At 35.3% G+C, this 20,997-nt stretch overlaps 1 protein-coding gene and 1 long non-coding RNA gene across 3 annotated transcripts in view; one reads left to right on the top strand and one right to left on the bottom strand.

Annotated features, from left to right (window-relative positions):
• The window catches only part of LOC104873994, a 15,678-nt gene extending 7,791 nt beyond the window's left edge, over window positions 1–7,887 (bottom strand). The window contains exon 1 of the long non-coding RNA XR_783623.1: window positions 7,717–7,887. This is a non-coding gene — a long non-coding RNA (uncharacterized LOC104873994). The remainder of the gene's footprint in view (window positions 1–7,716) is intronic.
• Cntn1 (contactin 1) overlaps window positions 1–20,997 on the top strand; it is a 395,948-nt gene that overhangs the window by 8,455 nt on the left and 366,496 nt on the right. The gene's annotated exons all lie outside the window — the stretch shown is intronic.

Raw genomic sequence — 20,997 nt, 5'->3', positions numbered from 1 at the left:
ACTTGCATGTGTGTGTGTGTGTGTGTGTGTGTGTGTGTGTGTGTGTGTGTATATATATATATATATATATTATATATATATATATAGCTGGAATGTATCTCACAGTGAAGGCCCTAGGTTCAATCTCAAGAACCTCAAAAATGAATAAATAGATTAAAAAATTTAAAAATTAAAAAGTTAAAGAAATTTGTGCAGATGTTTGTTTCTGTGACATCACTTCAGTAGGGTATTATTATTATTATTATTATTATTATTGGTACCAGGGATCAGACTTGGGTCCTTGTGCTTGCGAAGCAGGTGGTGGAACCACTGAGCTCAATCCCCGGCCCCTTCTAGGGTATTATTTTAAATGTGTTGCACACAGCTTCTAAAAACTTTAGAAAACCAGTAAAGTAGGCTTTTAAAATTTGTTATTCCTGGACTAGGGATTTAACTCAGTGGTGTTGCTGCCTGCTTCGCAAGCGCGAGGTCCTAAGTTCTATCCCTGCTACCAAAAAAAAAAAAAAATTGTTCCTATTTTACAAGTCAAGAGAATAAGAGATTTATTAAAAAGCAAATTCTTAGGGAGTCTAGACTGCACATCCAACTTCTGTGACTCTAAAGCCCAAGTCTTTAATCACTGTGTTCTTTGTACTCAACTCTGCTTCCAATAGATACCTGTTTTTTGTGTTCTGTGAGTCACAGTTTAAAACTTTACTACGTGGCCAGAATTTATTCTTTTATTGGTACCGGGGATCGAACTCGGGTCTTTGCTCTTGCGAGGCAGGCGGCAGAACCACTGAGCTAAATACCCGGCTAGATTTTATTCTTATACTCTTAGATCTATTTAATGTTAGCGTAAGAATTGAATTCTTCTAAATTTGTATTGTTTTGTTGTGGATAGCTCCTAAACAGAAAGGTGTCTTGCTAAATAAATCTTTATTACAGGGCCCAGGGATGTAACTTAGTAGCCCTGCGCCTGCCTGGCAAGGGCAAGGTTCTGAGTTTGATCCACAGTACAAAAAGAAAGAGGCTATTATAAATATTTATTACAAATTCATGAAATTATTTTCTGTATTGTCTTCTAGACATGATATTATTTTCCATTTCATCTGGAATTGTTTTTCTGTTGTGACTTCAGTTTGGTATTCTTATTTAAATGGAGTCAAAATTGATCTGAACCATTTATTGAAAAGATTTCATTTCCATTTGTAGGAACACTACCTTTGTCATAAATCAAGTTTCATGGATGGGCAGATTATTTTTGGACCTTGTATTCTGTTTTCTGGCTGATTTATCCCATGCTTGCACTTATGTGCACAGTCGTAATTGCACGACGTAAAGAAGCTTGATAATTGCTAGAATAGGATCTCTAGCTTCATTACTTTTGTTTGTCTCAACTATTCTTGGCTCTTTGCCTTTCTACATAAATACCAATGTCAACTAATTTCTACAAAGTATTTGTAAGCATTTTGATTAGAATGACTCTGAAGCTATAAATCAATATGAGGGTGACTGACATTTACCAACAGTTGTGTCTCCTAATTTGTGATCATTGTCTATATATCACTTTATTTGACCTTTTAAAATTTCTCTAATTGATATAAAGTTTGTATTGTAAAAGTAATATAAATCTCATTAGTTTATCTTTTGGTATTTGCTTTAGTATTATTTTAGCTATTACAATTTCCAAATTGCAATTTCTATCTCTGTCATTAATGAAAAGAAATATAATTGATTATATTTTTGGACTTACATAAATTTGTAAACTCAATAATGATTTCTTTGTTGATTCAATTTTAGGCACCTAATTTTACTCAAGTTGTTGAGAGCAATGAGTTTATTCTCTTCATAAGTTTTAAAAATAATGCTTCTATTGTACTAGCTAGCATGTCTAGTATAATGCTAAGTAGAACTGGTGATAACATGATATCCTCTTTTCATTCATGATTTTAGAAGAAAAATTTTTAACATTTCACTATATTAGATTTTTCATAAATAACATTTCTAAAGGTAAGAGAGTTCTCTTTTTTTAAGATTTTAAAAATTGATATCACTTTTAAATAAATTGAAGTGATCTTGTGATTTTTCTCATGTTAATATAATAAATTATATTAATTTGCACACATTAGATTAGAACTATTAGAATAGTAATTGGTATATAATGTGTTTACTAATATATGTTGATGGATTTCATTTTCTAATTTAGGATTTTTTTCAGCAATAATTTTTTATTTGTAGTTTTTTCTTTTTTTTTGGTTTTTTGAGATAGGGTCTCACTGTATAGTTGAGACTGACCTGGAACTCACTATGTAGCCCAGGCTGGTCTCAAACTCACAGTGATCCTCCTGCCTCAGCCTCCCGAGTACTGGGATTATAGGCACACACCACCACACCCGGCCTTATTTGTAGTATTTTTCATCAAGCTTTGGTATAAAATTCATGCTAGATGAACTTATAAAATGAGTTTTATTATATTTTTCCTATTTTTGTAACAGTTTTTATGTGATCCATGTTATTTCTTTATTAAATACATTTATTTATTTATTTATTTTGTTACCAGGGCTCAAACTTAGGACCTTGCTCTTGTGAGGCAGGTGGCAGAACCACTGAGCTAAATCCCTGGCCCATTTCTTAAATATTTTATAGAATCCATTGATGAAGTCACTTGATCTACTGTTTTCTTTGTACCAAAATTTAAATAAAAGTTCAGATGCTTGAAAATATGTCATTCTGTTCATACTTTACAGTCACTTTATCTTATTTTTGGGAAGTTGTATTTTTCTTGGAATTTGTCTACCTGAATCTTCAAGACTATTGAACATTATCTTTTTGAAATAACTTCACACTATCTTTTTTATATCATAAGATTTTTAATGATATGTTTACCCATTTATTTATTTATTTATTTATTTATGTTACTGGGAATTGAACTCTGGTCCTTGCGCTTGAGAGGCAGGTGGTGAAACAACTGAGCCAAATCCCTGGCCCTACCCATTCATTTACATTCTCCCCAAATCTATTTGTGACCTTCTGTGTCTATTTTAAAAATAATTGTATGCATAAAATACAATTTAAATATATTATTACTAATATTAATATAAAATTGTAAATTATATCATGCTATTTTTAATATTCCACCACTTTTTCAAAATCATGAACTACATTTCCCCACATTCTAGTGTTACTCTTTTCATCGCTTGTGCAGTATCTCTGCATGAAATATAATTTGCTTATGTCATATTGTTGAATCTCTGAATTGTTTCCAATTTTCTAAAAAAGAGTGTTGCAAGAACATAATTCTACATGTAAGTTTTGAATATTTCTCTAGGATACATCTCTAGAATGAAATTGATAATGAGACACATCTTTTATAGATAATTGATATTTCCAAGTTATTCTTAAAATTGCCAAATGCTCACTAGTAATTAATATGTTAGCAACATGAATAAGAATGTTTACATTTGTATGTCCTTACTAGTGGTATTTTTTTAACGAGTAGTATTGATCCTTGAAATATGTCTAAAAGGTTTTAATGTTCAAATCAAACTACTACTGAAAAATAGCATCAACACATAACTATGCTTTAATTATATCAGAAACACAAGGTGTGGTATTTCCATATAGATTGTCTTGTTATTTTCATACATAAAAATCTTTCATTTATTATGGAGAATTAAAACATTTCAATCAAAATGGACCCTAAGTTGTTCTTAGAAAATTCAAATGGCAAATACTTCCTTTTTGTGTGTGCATCATGTACTTTCAACGAAAATATTTAATTCTATGTTCTGGCAATTCGTGGATGTGATCTTGGGATCTTTACCCAATTTCTCTTACTCTGAGAGTCTTAATTTTCTAAATTAAGGAAAATAGATATGAAAGTAAGTTTGCTGCCTTGTCTGATTGTTTCGCCGTTTGATTTTTGTGACTCAGCTCCTTAGGCAGGTGCCTCTTCTTCCTTGATTGCCTGCTTCTGACCCTCCTCAAACTGTTCCTTCAGCATGAAAAAGGAGCCCCCTCTCATGAATAACGTACAAAGTAGTCCTTTCTGTTAGCTAGAAATGGAAAGAAAGAATGTGGATAATCTCTCTCTCTCTCTCCATCCCCTTCCTTCCTTCCTCCCTTTCATTTTCTAAGTGGATGGCAAAAATGAGAGCCAGAGAATGGGATATCAAGGAATACAGAGAGGGAAAGAGGAAGAGAGGGAAAATTGAAGGGAGACCTATGTGGTAGGTATTTTAAATCTGGAGATGTAGTAGTAAACAATAAGTCAAAGTTTCCCTGCCTTCGGGATGCTTTAAGCTAACTGTTGAATATAGATCTAAAGATAACATAAAAACTGGATGAGAGATTTGATGCAAGAAGAATGATCATATCAGGTGAATGTTTTATGCCAAGGACAGACAAAGGCATTAAAACAACAGCCTCATGATTGGCTTAAGTAACAGAAAGAAGTCTAATATATTGCAAATTATATAGTGTAAATTATGTAGTAGCAAGATGTGGCTGAAGAGAGAATGGAAGATCCCAAAAATTCCTTGAAAGTGTTAGACTGTGGCTCTTACCCTTGGAACGGTGATTTCACATAAGGCAATGATCTAGTCAGATTTCATAACAGGTTTATGAGGATTTAATTAAGTAAAAGGTACTAGGCATAATACTTTGCAATTTCAAATGTGTTAAGGAACCTGTCTTGATTTAAAAAAGTATATCTAGACCATTCTTGATAAGAAATCTTGCTGAAAAATTAGAAGACCCCTTACTTTCCCAAATCATCTGTTTTTCTCCCTCTTTTAAATTGGTTCTACACATTAGTGAGTCTAATTCTGGCAGCTTGATACACATATATAACCTGCTTTGATGATTTGCACACCCGGTCATACCCTTTATCCTATCCTCCCCTCTAGTTGCACATTTTGGGAAAGAGGTGTTTCAATATATATATTTTAGTAAACTAATACTTTCATTATGGACTTCACCTTTCTGTTAGGTGTTGTCTAACTTAGGGTTCTCTAGAGGAACAGAGTCAATATAAAATGTATATATGTTCATACAAGGGTTTTATTAGGCAGGCTTACTGGAATTGAAAGAGTCTAATTTACCATCTGCCATATGAGAGATAAAGCGTGCAGAATGACTGTTTGCAACCTGGAAAGCAGGAGGTCCTAGTAGCCCTGAAGGTGTAAGGCCTAGGAGGTCACTCACGGTAAAGTCACTCTTGCAAGTCTGTGTTGGAAAGCCAGAGTCTGCATTGGAAGGCTAGAAAATATGGGCGGGAAGCCTGTAGGAAATGGAGACCAACATCCAAAGGCAATGGCAAAGATCAGAGCTCCTCCCAATAAAATGAAAGACACTGTTCTTTCTCTTTATTCCATCCGGGCCATAAGCCTATTAGTTATGGACTTCAGGGTGGGACTTCCCCTCTCAGTTTGCAGAATTTACTATTATCACATGGTTCTTTACTCAAGTCACATTGATATATCGTAGTTAACATTCACATCTTTGTTGTAAAAATTCCTTTAAATAATTAGTAAAGGGAATTAAATAAATATAGAGTTATATATTTTTACCCTAACCTTTTACACAGCTTCTATAAGAGCTTGCTAAACTGTAAAGAAGTTCACAGATATACTGGACTTTAGATTTCATCTGAAAATGGCTGAAATCACCATCATGTTTATTTTTGTAACGCATATGGTTTCTTGTTTACACATAATCATATCTGTTGATAATCATTTACAAAATGACTAATTTAAAAAGAAAATAATGTCGGGGGCTGGAAATTTAGCTCAGTGGTTTCCCCGCCTGTCTCACAAGCCCAAGGTCCCGAGTTTGAACTTTTGGTACAAAAAAAAAAAAAAAAAAAAAAAAAGTCTACTAGCACTAGACAGTGAAGGTGTTGGGTGTCGATAATACTTTTTTAAACTTTTGTTTCTAGAACCGGGGATTTGACTCAAGTGGTTCCGCCTCCTGCCTCGCAAGTGTCCGAATTCGAGCCTTGGTACCAAAAAAACGAATAACAACAAAAAAAAACTTCTTATGCTTCATATCAGACTATTTATTATCGGGGTGAAGTATAATTAATTGTAAAGAGGGAACATTGTCATCACTACCGACACTGGTTTTATAGGTCATATTCAGATGTGCTCAGGGAGTCATTCCTCAGCACGTGAAAAGTTAATGTTTGACCTCGGTTCCCCCTGCTTTCTGATTTTCTGCTGAAATTATGTTTTGAGGGGTCACAAAGGATAACTGATGTGCCACAGGTATGAGTCACGTTCTGCTTGTTTCTTCTAATAGTCTCCTCTAAAGCCTTCATGCAGAAGTATAATGGCAATATTTGTCCTTTTTCTAACTTACAAAATAATTGTATTTTTCAAAGCTAGTGAATGCCTATAACGTGATGCATTCTAGAATTAAACTTTGCCAGACTTTACTCAAGAGGATTTTGTTTCACCCAGAGTATATTTTCCTTCACAATGCTTGCAGTGTCCTTTGCCTTGATCCTGTTATTTGAATCTTGATTTATTATTCCTGCTTTATGATTGTTGTGAGTCTTCTGACACAGTGGTTTTTGTATGCCTATCTCTTTCACTGATCACAAACTGGCGTTGGTTTGTGGTACGGCTAGTGCTGTGGATGTGCGATAGCCAACCTGACTCCATTTGTGCAGAGTAATTCCGGGTACTCGCCTTCCCCTTTCCCCCTGGGAGTCCCCTCAGTTAATGATATACCCCCCCATCCACTGAGCGTTTGCAACTATGTTATCTTTACTGCCTTACAAACAGGTTGCTCTGCACCTGTGTAAGTCTACAACTAGATTCTCTTTGCTGCCTTGTAAACAAAAGACTGCACCTGTGTGGTATTTTGTTTCAATTAAGCTGTATAAAACTTCCGACCTTCACTAGTTTAGCAAAGTTCTGCTCCTGTAAAATCCCACTGATGCTCCTCCTCTCCCTGTAATTTCCCCGAATAAAAGAGCCCTTAAAAAGGCCCTACAGACTGCCTGTCCTTTGTCCAGAGTGGACTATGATAAGAAAAGACTCCATTTAATTTAGTGTGGCATGTCTTTATAGTTCCAACTTGCCTGGCCCTACAACAGATGATGGATAGTAATAAAGAAGGATTCATCTGTATCGAACCATAGTTTTCTTTGATATTTAGTCAGTAGTGAACTTCAGAAAAAAATCTTGGGCAAAGGCAACATCGTTTTTGTTTTGCTTTGTTTTGTTTTTTAAACAAAGTATCTTTGATGCTTTAACAAAATAGACATTTTATTTGTATTTATAATGTATATATGGTTAGCAACTACTCAGTTTTCAAAGTTATTCTTTACTGCATCTTTGGGGAAGACTTTTCTTGCCTTACTTAGCCACCCCCAAATCTGGAATTCCCTTATATGTCCCGAGAGTAACAAAGACAAATTTCTGCCTCAATCCCTGTAGCTCCTCAGCATTTATTATATTTATATCTGCCCTCGTCATTAGTTTGTGAGAATAGAGCCCATGTCTTTTCCTTCTTTTAACTTACATTTCTAGAACATCACTTTATACTTAGAAGTGCCCAGCACATCTGGTATATGTCTTTTCTTAGTAAAGAAATAAAATATTTTAGAAAAGTTTTGAGGTAATGTTGTATATTCTGAAAATGACAGGGGCAGATCATCAGTTTATTAGTGGATGTTCATGCTACTTCCTCGAAATTGGTAGATACAATAATACAATTGTTCTTTACCTGGTATTGTGGGCCAGTAGTTCCCAAGAATGATCTGAGTGTTCCAAATGGGGAATCTGACCTGTGTTACTACAGATTGTGGTAGAGGAGTTCTGGAATGTGAGCCAGAAATCTATGCTTCTAATTGTATTTCAGGTGTTCTACAGACTATGTTCCAAAGGCAATAATTTTGGTTCATTTAGATGGAGTTAAGCATTATCTTCCAGAAAACACACACACACACACACACACACACACACACACACACGTTAAAGGATTGCTTTCTTTACCTCTAGGACCGCCATGACACCCGAGCTATTGCTCCTATCATTCTGTTCACTACTTTTCTCTTGTTCTTTCACTTCTATTGTCTGTTAGGTTTTCTGGTAAAGGAAGATGTTTTACAAACATCCCTAGGCAATCATGGTATAGTTTCCGTTGATAAATACTAATTTATTTCATTGCATAATACAGTCTAATCTGTAGTGCTTGGCCAATCATATTTTTTGATGCCTGATCATTAGTTACTGTTTTTTTGTTTTTTTTTCTCTATAAAAGTGTTTTATCATGAGAGGAAAAAGAAAATAGGAGGAAACAACATTTTGGAGTTTTCAGTTTCCTGTAAGATGTTTAGAGGAGTGAACTCTGAATTGCAAAAATTTAATACAAGATTTTTTATCTTTATTAAATTCTCAACATGGCTAGGAAGTAAAAAATATAAAGTAAAGGTAAATACTACTTGTTCAAATTATTTTTCTTTTTTTTGTTTTTTTGTTTTTTGTTTTTTTGTTTTAGTACAGGGCATTGAACACAGGACCTTGTGCTTGCCAATCTAATTTTTACATAACAAAAACTGGTGTGTTGTTTATAATATTGACTCATCTAGTACCAGTTAGGATAATTTTCTCAAATGGAAATTGTATTTTATTTTGTAATTTTGAGTGTAATTTGAAGTTATGTTTTTCTTTTCATTTGTTAAATTTTATATCACAGAAATAGTATATTATATTATGCTTTTATTTTTATTATCTAGCTTGTGTCACTGAGATTTTCCACTAACATTTGTACATTTATTCTTTTTTTTTTGTACTGGGGATCAAACTTGGGATCTTGTGCTTGCAAGGCAGGTGGCAGAACCACTGAGCTAAAACCCTGGCCCTGTACGTTTATTCCTGGTTTCTGGAAACATACTGAAATATTTCCACTAAATACTCTTATCTAAGGTGCTTGCTATGAACACAGTGACAGCTACTCAATTAAAATATTTCTTGAGTACCTACTATGAAATAATGTCATAAGTTTCAGTAGAAATAATATTTATTCATATTGCCTTTTATTTTAAAAAAGAATATAGCAGAACAAAAAATTTCTTTTGGGTTTTTGCTAATAGGCAGGCAAATAAATAATTTTACTGACCCCAACATTTCTTGTATTCATCTTTTAGATATCATTTTTATTTTTGGATTTTTTCCTATTTTTCTTTTTATTAGTGCATTTGCAGTACATAATGATTGCATTCTTCATGGGGAGTTGGTACATGTATATAATATATCTTAATTCTTCATCTTCTTCCCTTCTCCTTCCTCACATATGCTAATTACTTCTATTTTTAAATTTAAATTCAATCTATCTTTGCAGTTCTAAAACATTCTGAAAGATGACACTAGCACTTATGTTACTAAAAATAACACTGTAAAATGGAAGCCCTCATTTAATTAGACGTGTCACTTCAGTGAATCTTTATCTCTGCATTTATCCTTTAAAACTATCAGAATGGGATTCCTGCTCTTTCCTAATTCTGTCCTCCTTACTGGTGTCTTGGATCTCAGCTGTCTATAGCATGAAGGGAAACAATGCTCTCCTCCTTTCTTCCCTACAAATCTCGATCTATTCCTCCTTACCATGTAATTTTCTTGCTTCCAAACCTTCCACTTATGATTTTGTAACTTTTCTAGCTATTTTTTTCTTTTCTTCCCAGAATTACTAGTCTGTGTGTGTGTGTTTTTTTTTTTTTTTTTTTTTTTTTTTTTTTTTGTAAGAGGGATTGAACTCAAGACCTTGCACTTGTGAGGCAGGCATGGTGACACTGAGCTAAATCCATGGCCCTACTAGTCTGTATTTTTTTATTTTTAGGGAGTTTTTTGAAACAGAGTCTCACTGTGTAATTGAGACTGACCTGGAACTCACTATGTAGCCCAGGCTGGTCTTGAACTCACAGTGATCCTCCTGCCATCCTTGTAATTCATAATATAAGTAATCCAATTTCTATATCTTCCTTCTCTTGGGTTCTGAGCTACATCGTCCCATGATGTATTATTACACATTACCTCTTTCCTGGATCATTAACCTCAACTTTTCTATTAGCTCCCTTGTATCATTTAAATGTTACTAATTCAGTTTTCTATTTTTTTCCTTTTATTCAGTTTTTTGGTACAATCTAGGTCTATAATACAGTTACATTCATTACTGGGATCCTGTACCTTCACATGACAGGTCTTGGTTCTCTTTTTTTTTCCCCTTGTCCCTGCCCTCACTTCATACCCGCCTCCCCTCCCCATTTACACACACTTTATTTCCATTTTTTCATTTTCTCATATTTTTTTCTTTTCCCTTATTACCTTTCCCCTACTCTTCCTACTTTCCCTACACCTTTAGCCCCTTTCTTCCTATTTCACACTATTAATTATCCCATTAGGGTTTTGTGTACTATTACAGTTTTTCACACCAGAGAAACTATTACGTATTTACACATGTGTGACTTATTTATTTCACTTCAGGGTATATCCTCAATATGTATCCATTTTCCTATGAATGAATCTAATTTCTCATTCTCTATGGCTGAGTAGTATTCCATTTTATAGAAAAACCACATCTTTATCCAGATCCCAACTGATGGGCAAATGGGCTATTTCCAAATTTTAGCTATTATAAACTGTGCCGCTATAAACATAGGTGTGCATATATCACTGTGATATGATTCTTTTAATTCTTTTGGAAAGATACCCAGCAGAGGGATGGCTGGGTCAAATGGAACCTCTAGTCCCAGCTCTTTGAGGTATCACTATATTGATTTCCATAGTGGTTGCACCAGTCTGCACTCCCACCAACAATGGAGAAGGGTTCCTTTCTCCCCACCACCCCACCAACATTTGTTATTGTGTGATTTCTTGATAGCAGCCATTCTTTGTGGGGTGAGGTGGAATCTTAGTGTTGTTTTCATCTGCATCTCTTGAATGACCAGTGATGTGGAATATTTTTTCATATATTTACTTGTTGCTTTGACTTCTTTGTCTGAGAAATGTCTGTTCATTCAGATGCCCATTTTTGAACTGGGTCTTTATATTTGGGGGGCTGACTATTTTGAATTCTTTATATATTCTAGATAATAGTCCTTTGTCTGAGGAACAGCTGGTAAAAATTTTTTCCACATTGTAGGTTGTCTCTTAGTTCTGTTGGTTTCTTTTGTAGTGCAGAAGCTTTTTAATAAGATGAGATCCCAGTTGTTGATTCTTTGTGCTAGTTCCTGTGCTACTGAGGATTGTTCATAAAGTCTTTTCCTATGCCGGTGTCTTCAAGTGTTCTGCCTAACTTATCTTCCAGCAAATTTTTTAATAATTAGATCTTTAACCCCCTTTGATTTTAGTTTAGTGCATGCTGAAAGGTAAGGGTCTAGTTTTAATCTTCAGCAGGTTGAGATCCAGTTTTTCCAACACCATTTATTAAAGATGCTATCTTTCCTCCAGTGGAGATGGTCAGCTCCTTTGTCAAAGATGAGATAGCTGAGTACATCTGGAATTGTTTTTCTGTCTTCCAGCCTGTTCCACTGATCCTCAGATCTGTTTCTTTGCCAGTACCATGCTGTTTTTTTCACAGTGGCTTTGTAGTATAGTTTCAGATTGGGTATTGTTATACCTGCTGCTATGTGTCTGTTGCCTAGGATGGCTTTTGCTATTCTAGGTCTCTTATGGTTCCAAATGAATTTTTGGATTCTTCTTTCTAGTTCTGTGAAGTATAGTGTTGGAATTTCAATTGGCATGGCATTGAATCTGTATAGCAGTTTTTAGTAGTATGGCCATTTTCACTATGTTGATTCTTCCTACCCAGGATTAGGGGATATCTTTCCATTTTCTTATATCCTCTTTAATCTCTTTTTTCAGAGTGCTGTAGTTTTCAGTGTAGAGGTCTTTTGCTTCTTTTGTTAGGTTGATTCCCAGATACTTGATTTTTTTGGGTGCTATTGTGGAAGGAATTGTTTCCCTAATTTCTTGCTCAGTGAGTCTGTTATTTGTGTACAATAAGGCTATTGATTTTTGGGTGTTGACTTTGTATCCTACTACTCTGCTAAAAGTGTCAATTAAGTAAAGAGGTCTTTTGGTGGAGTTTTTTGGGTCTTTAATGTAGAGTATCATATCATCAGCAAATAATGACAGTTTAACTTCTTTCTTTCCTATCTTTATTGCTTTAACTTCTTTCTCTTGTCTAATTGCTATGGCTAATTTTTCCAGATCTATATCGAAGAGGATTGGTGATAGTGGGCATCCTTGTCTTGTTTCTGATTTTAACGTGAAGGTTTTCAGCTTTTGGCCATTTAATATGATGTTGGCTGTTGGTTTTTCATAGATAGCCTTTATTAAGTTGAGACATAGACCATCTATTCCAATTTTTTGCAGAGTTTTTGTCATGAATGGGTGTTGAATTTTGTCAAATGCTTTTTCTGCATCTATCAAGAGGATCATGTGGTTCTTGTCCTTGACTTTGTTAATATAGTGTATTACATTTATCAATTTATGTATGTTGAACCATCCTTGCATCCCTGGAATAAATCCAGCTTGGTCAGGATGTATGATCTTGATGATCCTCTGTATTCTGTTTGCTAGTATCTTATTAAGGATTTTTGCATCTATATTCATTAAGGAGATTGGCCTGTAGTTCTCTTTTTTAGTTACATCTTTCCTTGGTTTGGGAATCAAAGTGATACTTGCTTCCAAGAATGAATTCGGAGGTACTGCTTCCCTTTCAATTTCATTGAAAAGTGTGAAGAGTAATGGCAGTAGTTCTTCTCTAAATGTCCTGTGAAATTCAGCAGTGAATCCATCAGGACCTGGGCTTTTCTTTGTTGGTAAGTTTTTAATTACATTTTCAATTTCACTGATTCTAATTGGGGTGTTTAAAATGTTTTTATCTTCTTCATTGAACTTTGGTAATTCATAAGTATCTAGAAATCTGTCCATTTCTCCTGTGTTTTCCATTTTATTAGAGTACAAATTCTCAAAGTAGGTATTGATGGCCCTCTGAATTTCTGTGGGATCTGTTGTGACTTCCCCTTTTTCATTCCTGACTGCATGGATCTGAGCCTTTTCTTTCCTGTTTATTTTGGTACTGGGAATCGAACTCGGGCCCTTTTACTTATGAGGCATGCGCCAGAACCACTGAGCTAAATCCCCGGCCCCTTCTTTCCTTTTTTTTGGATAAGGTTTGCTAAGGGTTTATCAATTTTATTTATTCTTTCAAAAAACCAGCCCTTTGATTCATTTATTTTTTGTATCATTTTCTTAGTTTCCATAGCATTGATTTTTGCTCTAATCTTTATAATTTCCTCTCTTGTTTGAGCTTTGGGTTTTTCTTGCTTTTGTTTTTCTAGGAGTCTAAGGGTCATTGTTAGGTTCTTTATTTGAGCTTGCTCTGTTTTCCTAATGTGGGCATTCAGTGTTATGAATTTTCCATGTAGAACTGCTTTCATTGTGTCCCATAGATTCCTGTATGTTGTATTGGCATTTTCATTTATTTGTAAAAACTGTCTGATTTCTTCTTTAATTTCCTCTGTGATCCATTGATTGTTCAGAAGAGTGTTGTTCAATTTCCATGTGTTTGTGAAGTTCGTACAGTTTCTTGTGCTATTGATCTCCAGCTTTATTGCACTGTGATCTAATGATATACAGGGAATAACTTCAATTCTTTTGCATTTATTCAAACCTCTTCCATGAGCTAATATGTGATCTATCTTGGAGAATGACCCATGTGCAGCTGAACAGAATGTATATTCTGATTTTGTGGGGTGGAACACTCTGTAGATGTCTAATAAGTCCATGCATTCAAAAGCTTGGTTCAGTTCTGGTATTTCATTGTTGATTTTTTTGCCTAGATGATCTGTCTATTTGTGATAGGGGGGTATTTAGATCCCCCACTACACTTGTATTAGTGCTTATTTGGTTTTTAATTTTATTTAATATTGTTTTATATAGTTGGTGGCATTTATATTTGGTGCATATAATTTTATAATTGTCATTTCTTCCTCTTGAATTATTCCCTTTACAAGGATGTAGTGGCCTTCTTTGTCTCTCTTAGTCAGTTTTGTTTGAAATTTACTTTGTCTTCGAATGAGATTGCTACCCCTGTTTTTTTCTAGGCTCCTGTGGTGTGGAGAATTGTTTTCCACCCTGTCATTGTCAGTCTATGGGCTTCTTTTTGCCATAGGTGTGTTTCTTGTATACAACATATTGTTGGATTTTGCTTCTTAATCCATTCTGCCAATCTATTTCTTTTGATTGGTGAATTGAGGCCACTGACATTGATGGTTATAACTGATATGTACTAACTTATTATTGTCATGTTATTGTCCTTTTGTTGACTCTTTTTAATTTTTCCCATCTCCTTTTAGTTTCTTGCCTTGGCTATTCGATTTGCTCTGTTGGGTCTCATGGTGTTGTGATCTTAATTGTCATTTTCTAGGATATTGTTTAAAATTCCTTGTAGTGCTAGTTTAGTATTCATGAAGTTTCTCAAGTGTTCTTTTTCATGGAAGTATCTTATTTCTCCATCCATTTTGAAAGAGAGTTTTGCAGGATACATCAGTCTTGGTTGGAGGTTATTTTCTTTTAGGACTTGAAATACCTCACTCCAGGATCTCCTTGACCAGAGGGTTTGAGTTGAAAAGTCTGCTGTGATTCTGATGGGTTTTCCTTTGCATGTGATTTGTTTCTTTTCTCTGATTTCTTGTAGTATTTTGTTCTTCTGTTGGGTTTCTGGGATCTTGATTATTATATGTGTAGGTGTAGATTTTTTTTTTTTTTATCGTGGCTAGTTGGCGTCCTATATGCTTCACTTATCTGTATGTCAAATTCTTCTCCTCTGTTTGGGAAGTTTTCTGTCATTAATTCTGTGAACAGCTTTTTAAAGTCATTTGCATTTTCTCCTGCTACTTCATAGATTCCTATCAGTCTTATTCTTCTTTGCATCATCTAGGAGTTTTTGGATCGATTTCTCATGATCCCTTACTGTTTTTAAGAGACCTCTCTTTTCACGGTCACTGTCTGTGAGCCTATCTTGTATATCTGAGATTCTATCTTTGTAATCTTTTATTCTATTGTGTACACTTTCAAGAGTTTTTTTTTATCTCCTGGATATCTGTTTGAATCTGTTTAGTGGATTCCATTTCTTTCATATGTTGGGCGTTCACTGTTTCCATTTTTTTCTTATGCTGGGCCTTCATGGTTTCTATTATGTTCCTGAGCTCATCTATCTTTTTTTTTTTGTCTGCTTCAGTTTTCTTTTTAAAACAGCACAGAAAAAATTAAATGAAAACCCTCTTCAAATGCTTGACCCCCCCCAATTACTCCTGAAGATCTCTCCCTTTTCTCTTTCACAGCCAAATTTCTTTAAGTATTCATTTACCTACATTTCATGACTCTGTCTGTTTTTTGTTTTGTTTTGTTTTGTTTTTTTGAGACAGGGTCTCACTATGTAGACTGACCTGGAACTCACTATGTAGCCCAGGCTGGCCTCGAACTCACAGTGATCCTCCTGCCTCATCCTCCTGAGTGCTGGGATTGCACGCATGAGCCACCATGCCCAGCCATGACTCTGTCTTTTAATTCACTCTCTAACCTCTGAAATTTCTGTCCCAGGAACTTTACTAAAACAGCACTTTCTGCATTATTAAAATTTGCCTTGTGTCATAAAATTATGAATATCTTTAAGATATTTTAACTTGTCTTTCAATGAAATTTAATACTGTTATATCCAGGTATGCAGCTCAGTGGTGCAGCAATTGCCTGGCAAGCCTAAGGTCCTAAGGTGGTGGTGGGGAACATAAGTATGCAACACTGTTGAACATCTGAAAATATCTTTGAATAGTTTGGATTTACTGCGCCAAAAATATCCATTTTTCTTCCACTCCTATTGTGATTGGTCATACTTTCACACTTTTGATGTTGTAAGTCATGTGACTTTCTTTGCTAAGTGAAATAGTACTCGGTATGTGTGTGAAACTCCAAAGTAGAAATTTTTAATAAGATGGGTATAGTATCCAGAAGAAAGGTGAAGCTTGAAGTTTAAGATTTAAAAGTTGGATTACAGTTAGGGTTATGTGTTTGTTTCAAAACAAAGTACATTTCATTAAAATTTTTGAACTGAATCTTTTTAAGTTCCGTGTTAGCTTTTTCTGTTTGTGCTCTCAAAAATATCATTAAAGTAAGTTATATTATCTAGAGAAATACTTTTCTTTCTCAAATCACAGATTGATAATATTCATGGAAGTAAATACAGGAATTGATATGTTTATTCAGCAGAATCTGAAATGAACTAAATGTTAGGTAAAATCAGACCTGTCATCTCAAGGAGCTTAATTATGGTGGTTGTCAACATATTCTTTATGTGATACATACTTTTTTATATGATGCATATGTTTATATGAATAAAGCATCTTAAAAGGAATTAGAATAGATTTACTGAGTGGGTTGTTTTTGTTAACAGTTATAATCTCTTCACATTCTTGTGTATTTTTATAGATTGATTTTTTTTCTATTTGGAATTAGCATAGCATGAACATTGCTTAGAAAAGGTTCTGTCTCTCCCCCACACACAGCATTTGACTAATGGAGATGGTGGGATCATTATGCTATAGCTATTATGTCTTTAAGGTCCCATAATGTAAAAGTGTGCATTGAGGAGTAGGAGAAGAAAATTAGCTTTCATGGAAAATACTGAGGAGTGTTCATATTTACAGAATAAAAGAAACAAAAAAAGTAAATAAAATGGCCAATCAAATCTACCATGTGTGTTGTTTTTATGAGAGCCATTGGAGAAGAAAGTCACATCTGTCCCACATCTGGTGCTCTGGTTAGGATGATTACTTAGTAACACAATTATAATTTTTCCTGTTATTTTCAAGTTATACTTTGTTCTATTTCTTAACATCAAGATGAAGAAGATAAAGGCAAGTGGCCTCCATTCCTACATGGTAACTGGGATTCTTGTGATCACTCTAAAAATCAGTTTCTCTTGGACTAAATATTATGATATGAAAATGATTAATTATGTCCTCCCTGTATTGTTAGAATGTGTGCTGTTAACCTCCAAAATCTCAGCCTTGGGCCAGGGATTTGGCTCAGTGGTTCGGTGGCCTGCCTTGCAAGCACAAGGACCCGAGTTCAATCCCCAGTACCAAAAAAATAAAATAAAAAACAAAAGAAAATCTCAGCCTTGTCCACATGTGAGTATAAATATATAATGTAGATCAATAAAACATTTTAAATTATCATCTCTTACTTTGGGGGTTATCTATGTAATAGGTCTTCTTGAAATAAAAGGATGATTTGTTGCAGGAAAATATGAAATATGAAATATATCTCCCAACCTTTTAAATGTATGATACACTGAGCTCCTGTCCTCTAGAAATCAAAGAATCAGTCCTAGGAACAATGTAGGTTAACAGTAGGAAGATGTTTATTGATAGGAGAGCTCCTGAGGGGCAGGAGGGGGTCCTGAGTGGGCATCCCAAGGACCCCAGTTTACAGAGGAGTTTTATAGGGTGACACCCATGTGGGTACAACATGGGCCACAGCCATGAACATCCAAAAAGATTACAAGTATAGTCACTTAGGTAATGGTGGTCCATTTGGGAAGCAAGTCATGTAGTAAGCATGTATGGAAAGAACAAGGGTTCTCCTAGGAGGCAGTGAGTTCAGAGGTCTCTGGTCACCCCTAGGGTGTTCGATGACTATCTATACTTCACTGAGCTCAGTTCTTTGAAGAAGTATGTAGGTCTGGACATCTTGTCTCCATCTTGAGGTCTGGTTTTGAGCTGATGTGCAGCTGATGTGCAGCTGTGGTCATCTTTGTCCTGGCCCTCTCAAGGACTTAGCCCTATTTGACTGCCTATAATATTTTTATGTAGCTCATCTATCTATAATCAATTGAAAGTTAACAGTATACTCTGTCTTTGAGTATACTATAGTATATTCCCCATAGATAGACACATCAATGATTTGGAAATATTCCTGATACACATATTGAAGATTTTCAGAATTTTAAGAAGTAAGTGTTTCCTTTAAACATAAGTAAATCGAGGAGGGTCGTGTACTTTGGGTAATGCAATGAAAAAAACAATGGAATAGTTTGGATGTTTCTGGGATTAGTGAGTTGGGGAGTAGTAACTGTAAATCTCACCAAAGAATTATAAATTAGTGAAAAATAGCCCCTCCTCTCATCTCTGCAATGGAGGCATGTTTAAAATGTTGATTATTCATGCAACCATGTCATTCATCTTTATTAGAAAGTCAAAAGACAGTAATTACTAGTCCTTTGACATCAAGATGCTCTATTATATAGTCTCAGAAATAGAAGTTGAAATCAGTATCATATATTATTTCTTTTAAGAAATGGCACACTGAATCAGCCTTTCTCTGAATTCCATTTATTCAATTCTGAATTGGTTACCTTAAAAGATATTAGGTTGACAAAAACTCTCATATGCATGTCTTTATAGTCATGTATATAGGCATTCATCATAAAGTAACCAAAATTCAAGTTTTTATTTCCTTGAGTCAAAAATAAGTGTTACCATGTTAATATTCTGCAGGCATCACTACTTTTGGATTTCATGCTATCCAGTTCCTGGGGATTCCCACTGCCTCAGCCCTTGCTGAGAGATAATATAACTTCCGTGATAAATTCTGTTAGTATGTGGTCAACTGAAAAATGGGCTGTGAATGTTTTGTTTCTTATAGAGGAGGTAAATATTGATCCCTTTAGGGGAGATCCTCCTCAAATACTAATGGTCATTTTGCAGCTGACTAAAGAAATTATCCGTGCATGAAAATTATTTTGTAAGTATTTGTGTATATGTGTGTGTGTGTGTGTGTGTGTGTGTGCGTGTGTGTATAAGAATGACAAATAGATGTGGAATGAGATAAGAGTCCCTAATCCCCTCAGTGCAGAACTGACTTTCATTTCCTTTAGCTATCCTCTAAGCCTGTGGTTCTTAAGCATGAATGCACATTAGGTACTACTGGAAGAGTAGTTTGAAATATTTCCTTGGCTCCACTCTCAAAAGCTCTCATTCAGTAGGTCTGGAATGGAGCCAGATAATCTTCATTTTTAACAAGTTCCTGGGTGATGTTCATGCTCTTTTTTGAGACCTGTCCTGTGACCAACACTGTACCAAAAAAAAAAAAAAACATGAGTAGTCTTCTATGGCCTAATGTGATTACTCTTGTGTTAGAGAAAATATTGATATCTGTGTTGCTGTTAAGTAATGAATTTATTAGAGTCAAGTTTTTATTACAATCAAGCCTGAAGGGAGCTAGTGGAAGAGCCTTGATGTTCTCTCATTAATTGATTTCAAACCTCTTATATTTTAGTAGTTCTAGAACATGGGGTGAATGTAATTTACCATGACAAGTAATTTGTAAATGTGATATGGGGGAAGAGATGTAACTCCCAAACCTGCTAGATATACAAAACATGAGTTTTGTGTTCTCTAAAATAGAAGAATGAATTCCAGGAACAACTGTGAGTAGGAAAAACTGGGGCTGGGGATCTAGCCCAGGTGTGCTGCTGCCCGCCGCACAATTGCAAGGTCGATCCCTGGTACCAAAAAAAAAAAAGTAGGAAAAATTTATTTGAGAGACAGATAGCTTCTGTCTAAGAGAGACAGAAGGGGGACTGGAAAATGCCCCCCCACTTTTCAAGGTGTTTTACTGTGTAAAGCTGTGGGATGAAGTGGGTGGGTACAAAGTAGGACAAAACTATATGACCCAATGGAAAATTACAAGGTGGGCATGAGGTGGGACAGAACAATGACCAACCAATAAGATTACAAGTACAGCCACTCAGGTAATATTGATTAAATGGTGGTCAAATGGGAAAACAAGCCACATACAAGGACTTTCCAGAAAGGAAATGGGCTGGGGAGATGGATGCTCATTTAGAATATCAATGACTGCTATTCGTTTCCAGGCAAAATAGTATCTCTTTTCATAATGCTAGCCAGTGAATGTGCCTCACTTGTTTCTCTGTGCTGAGAGCACAACTTTGTCTAACTGCCTTATAATAATTTCCAACTAATTTAGCTACCTGTAAGCAATGTACCTTTGAGATTAACAGTTAAATTCCTCAGGTATTCCTAGAATTTGAAAGTCAGGGTGGCACAGTGACTTTCAACCTTACCTGGATGTTGAAATCACTCAGTAACTTTAACAATATTGATGGCTGGGGCCCACTGCCTAAAAGTTGAGATTTAATTGGTTTCAGTTCTGGTCTTGACACAGAGAGGAGAGGAGGGGAGACTGATAAGGAGAGATGTGAAGACAGGGGATTATCACCATCTCTTCAGGTCTTCTTCTCTATGTCAGTTACAGTACCATACAAGGCATTTTATAAATACTAAACCTCACATAAGCGCACAAAAGAGCTTTGTTCCCTCTTTGTCTAAGGCAGAAGCCTTAACAAAAGGGATAAAGTAACATTCTATGGCAAGTGATTGTTTAATAAATGGGGTACTGGCCTTCAGAACCCAGGTTAGTATGGCCCTCACTTCCTTCTTTCTCCTTTTTCTTGCAGGGGAACTAGATTTCTCTTATTCACACTAGCCTTCTCCCTCCTTCTCCTCTGCTGGCTTCTGTTATTATTTTTTAAAAATCTTAATACCTTGGGATAAGTGAAACCCTCTAACCGATGTTAATGGGCCACAGGAGGAGAGATGTACCCTCAATCTGTAACATAAGCACAGATTTCCTTGTAGTACCTAGGTGTTGGAAATGGGAAAATATGGACACTTTTGGAGATGAAACACGAGCTACATCTCCAAAGATACCTGGAGCTCATTGGCTTAGCCTGAAATGATGGGGCACTGGAAGGTAGGTAGGTAGTCTACACTCAGAATCTGGCAACAATTAGTGCTGTAGTTACAATTTTAAAATGATCTCTTGGGCTGGGGATTTAGCTCAGTGCTCAGCACTGCCTGCTTTGCAAATACAAGGTCCTGAGTTCAATCGCCAGTACTGAAAAGAAAAAAAAAAAAAA

This window comes from Fukomys damarensis, unplaced genomic scaffold, assembly GCF_012274545.1.
Source record: "Fukomys damarensis isolate Sample0158 unplaced genomic scaffold, DMR_v1.0_HiC HiC_scaffold_15, whole genome shotgun sequence".
NCBI lineage: Eukaryota > Metazoa > Chordata > Mammalia > Rodentia > Bathyergidae > Fukomys > Fukomys damarensis.
The sequence above is the reverse complement of the archived record's forward strand: the minus strand, read 5'-3'. Positions and strand labels throughout refer to the sequence as shown.